Here is a 4,220-nt window from a genome sequence, read left to right on the forward strand (position 1 = left end):
GGGGGGGGGGGGGGGGGGGGGGGGAGCAGGTCAGGGATGGGAAAGTAGCAGTTTGGACCCTCCCCTCACAGGTGAGAGCCCAGTCCCTCCCCTTCTCACCAAAAGGGGCTCAACACCTCACACCTTCTCCACAGCCCCGCCTTCTCACTTAAGCATAGTGTCCCGACACTCTGTGAGGACTCCCTCCTTGGCCCCTGCACCCTCTGTACTCCTCCTGTCCAGTTGGCTCATTTAGCTACTTACATTTTACTATGTATTTATATTACTTGTGTGTGTACAAGTGTGTATGCATGCAGTCATGTAGGTGCCATAGTGTGCGTGTGGAGGTCAGAGGATAGCCATCCATTCGCCATGTGGGTCCTCAGGCAAGTGACTATCCTTGCTCTTTCAGAGGCCTGGAGGCCACTCCCATCAGAAGCCTCACAGCTGGAGAGGAGCTGCTGTGGGGGCACCTCCTGAGGCTGTGGCCCATCCACTTGTGTCCCCCACACAGATAAGTGCTAGTTAACGAGCCACAAAGGAACAAGCTCATGCCACATGGCCCAGTACTGCAGCTCTGCAGCTGCCGTTTTCTTGCCCAGGGCAGCCAGCCCCAGCTGAGGTGTGCGACACACTCACCCTTGGGGCTGCTGAACAGAGGACGGGGCAAAGAGACTGGAGGAGAGAGCACACTCTATACACAGTATGATGAGTGATGTGGGGTACGGGTGGGGAGAGCCTCAGCATGGGCAGGCAAGGCCTGTGACTAAGACCTGCACACAGGGGCAGTGACCCCAGTGACAAGGGTGGGCCCACACACATGGTCATGACTCCATTGATAAGGGAGAGACCCTCACTCGGAGTTCCGGAACACCATGACCAGGAATGAGGGGAGAATGTACACCCAGGAGGCATAACAAGCACTACAAAAGAGAAGCAAGCGTGTGGACCAGCCTGGCTTCCTCCATCCTGGCTTGCACTCAGCATTCCAGAGAACATTTCAGCCCAAGTGACCCCATAGGACAAAAAGTGCGGAGAATGTACTACTAAAAACTTGGTGTCCTTTTCCCAGCCTGGCCATGCAGAGCCGATGGGGCATGAAAGAGCCTATACATCTTGGAAGAACATGGGCTCAAGACAGACAAGCCAAGAACTGGAACATCCCCAGGGCACAAGAACGCCATGTCCCTTGCCTCTGGGCCTGGTGAATTCAGAGTAATGTCTTCATTCCTAGAACCTTCTGGCTTCCCCACCTTGCCTGCAGCCTCTGGGGATATGCGCCCCCGCCCCCAAATTCCTTGTCCATCCAGCATCTACCTCCCTGTCCTCCCTACACTTCCCTAACCACACAGAGACACATGTCCTCTCCCGGCCAGTGTCACCCCGGGCCCCAAGGCCAGGGTTCCCTCGAGTAGTTAAAGGAGACTTCTGTCCTCCGCTCTGTCCACACGGAGCCCAGAGAGGAGGGGTTCTGGTCCACGTCCTACAGTTGCACCCTAAAACCAATGTGACCTGTTTGTTTGTGATACAGTCTCTCTATGTAGCCATGGCTGGCCTAGAGCTCAGTAGATAAACCAGGCTGGCCTGGAACCCACATAGACCTGCTTGCCTGCTTCCGCATCCCTAGTACTGGGATCGAAGGTGTATGCCACCATGCAAAGCTCTAAAACTGATTCTTGTAGAAGCTGAGAAAATGCTTCAAAATGGCAGTAGCCTACTAGTGGAGTGACTATTCTCCAACCACTAACACTGCTTTCCAGAAACCTTGACAGTATGGGAGAGGCTCCCAGCTGTCACTAGGCCACCAGCAGCTCTGACACTTTCTGTACATGTACAGGGACAGCATGATACAGGAGCTTTTATATATGGATGCAGATATATAGTCTGTCTGTGTCTGTGTGTGTGCGTGTGGGGCAGGGGAGGGCATCCAGGGCATTCTTCACACATGCCAGGCAAAAGCTCTACCACTGACCTACATCCCTAGAAACTTGCTGTGTAGACTAGGCTGGCCCCAAACTCACAGAGATCCACCTGCCTCTGTCTTCCAAGTGCTGCAGTTAAGGTGTGTGGCACCTCGCCTGGCCAGAGCTTATCTTCCTCAACAATCTGCACTGCTACCCGTGGAAAGACTCCTCTGTTTGGAGGTGCTCTCACTCCTTATTTAATCCTCATTCCAGTCTTTGTTTCCTCTTTGCTTAATCCTCATTCCAGTCCAGTGTGGAAGATAACTGTTGCTCCCTCTCCCTCTTTTACAGGAGGGGAGAGTTCCGGCTATGGGAGGAAATGACTTGTCTGACATAGAGTGAGGACAAAGGAGAATCCCCAGGGCAGCTGGGTTTAGGAGATATGGGAGAGAAGGGAAAGGGGAGGGTGGGAGTTGTCTTTGAAAGGACGAGAAAAGAGGGACTAGTGAGCAGTAATGCAAGGTGGCCTGAGGGAGGGCCTGCAACCCTCCTGAGGAGGCCACAGGAAAAGGTTAGGCTGACCCCACACCTAGCCCTGAGCAATTAACATACGGGAGAATGTTATATGTAGGAAAATGACTGTTTTCCCAACCCCATATATTTATGACAGCACAGGTAGTGGCACTGTGACTCTGGGAGAGGTTTTCTTTTCTTTTTTTTAATCTTGTATTTATTGATTGATTGTTTTTGTTTTGTTCTGTTTTTGTTTTTGTTTTTTGGGGGGTTGGGTTTTTTTTGTTTTGTTTTGTTTTGGTTTGGTTTTTTGTTGTTGTTTTTGAGACAGGGTTTCATTGTGTAAAGCTGTCCTGTACTCACTTTGTAGACTAGGCTGGCCTCAAACTCACAGAGATCCTCCAGCCTCTGTCTTCTGAGTACTGGGATTAAAGACATTCGAGGTTTTCAATTGTGAATCCAGGCAAGCAATAGGTGGCTGCTTCTTGAATTATTTCTACTCCTTTGTATGTTTAAACTCATGATAATAGAGCTGGAGAGATGGCTCAGAGGTTAAGAGTGCTGGCTGCTCTTCCAGAGGTCAATTCCCAGCCACCACACGGTGGCTCACAGCCAACTGTAAGAGATCTGGTGCCCTCTTCTGACATGAAGGTGTAATGTGGGAAGACCACTGTGTACATAATAAATCAATAAATCTTTAAAAAATAAAATAAAATCATGATAATAATAAATAACGAGGACGGGGGCTGGAGAAATGCCTCAGCCTCTTAAGAGCACTGGCTGTTCTTTCGGGGGGTTTTGCCCCATATGGCAGCTCGCAACTGTCTGTAACTCCAGTTCCAGGGATCTGATGCCCTCTTTTAGTCTCAATGGCACTACACACATATGCACAGACATGTACACAAACACACATACACATAAAATAAAAATAATTTTTAAGAATCAATGGGCTGGTGAGATGCTCAGCAGGTCAAAGTGTTTGCCATGCAAGCCTGGACTATCTGACTTTGATCACTGGAATCCACAGTGGAAGCAGAGAACCAACTCCTGAAGGTTGTTCTCTGACACCCCCACACACACTCACACAGACACACACACACACACACACACACACACACTATAGACATACTAACAATAAATAATGAAATAATAGTGACAACTGAATCTTTAGCCATCATTCTATCCATGTGGGCAAGATGAGTGTGCTTAATAGGTGGGGTTGAGGCCCTGGTGGCCATCTGGGCCAACAGGGGTCCAGAATTATGACAGTCTCCTGGGAGAATCCTGGGCAGGACCTGCCACATGGGCAAAACATGAAACCTCTTACCCGACAGTTTGCTTCTGTGTTTGCGCTCTGCTGAGCTCTTTGCCTCTGTGCACACCTATGGCGGCAAAGAATCAGGAACAGGGACTGGAGAGCTGGCTCAGAGAAAAGCGCACTTGCTGCACGTGCAGAGGACCCAGCAATTCCCAACACCTACAAGGCGGAGCACCAGCATCCATAACTCCACTCCCAGAGGGTCCAATGCCCTCTTCCAGCCTCCATGGGCACCAGACACCAGGGACACAGTACACAGAAGTACAGGCAGACAAGACACTCATACACTGTACGTTAAATAAAATACTTCTAAAATTAAGAAAGCCAGGCATGGTGGTGCACGCCTTTAAACCCAGCACTTGAGGAAGCAGAGGCAGGCGGATCTCTGTGAGTTCAAAGCCATCCTGGTCTACAGAGTGAGTCCAGGACAGCCAGGCTAAAAAATTACTCAGGCTCAAGTGTGTGTGTGTGTGTGTGTGTGTGTGTGTGTGTGTGTGTGTGTGTGT

This window comes from Psammomys obesus, unplaced genomic scaffold, assembly GCF_907164565.1.
Source record: "Psammomys obesus unplaced genomic scaffold, mPsaObe1.curated_primary_1811, whole genome shotgun sequence".
NCBI classification, from domain to species: domain Eukaryota; kingdom Metazoa; phylum Chordata; class Mammalia; order Rodentia; family Muridae; genus Psammomys; species Psammomys obesus.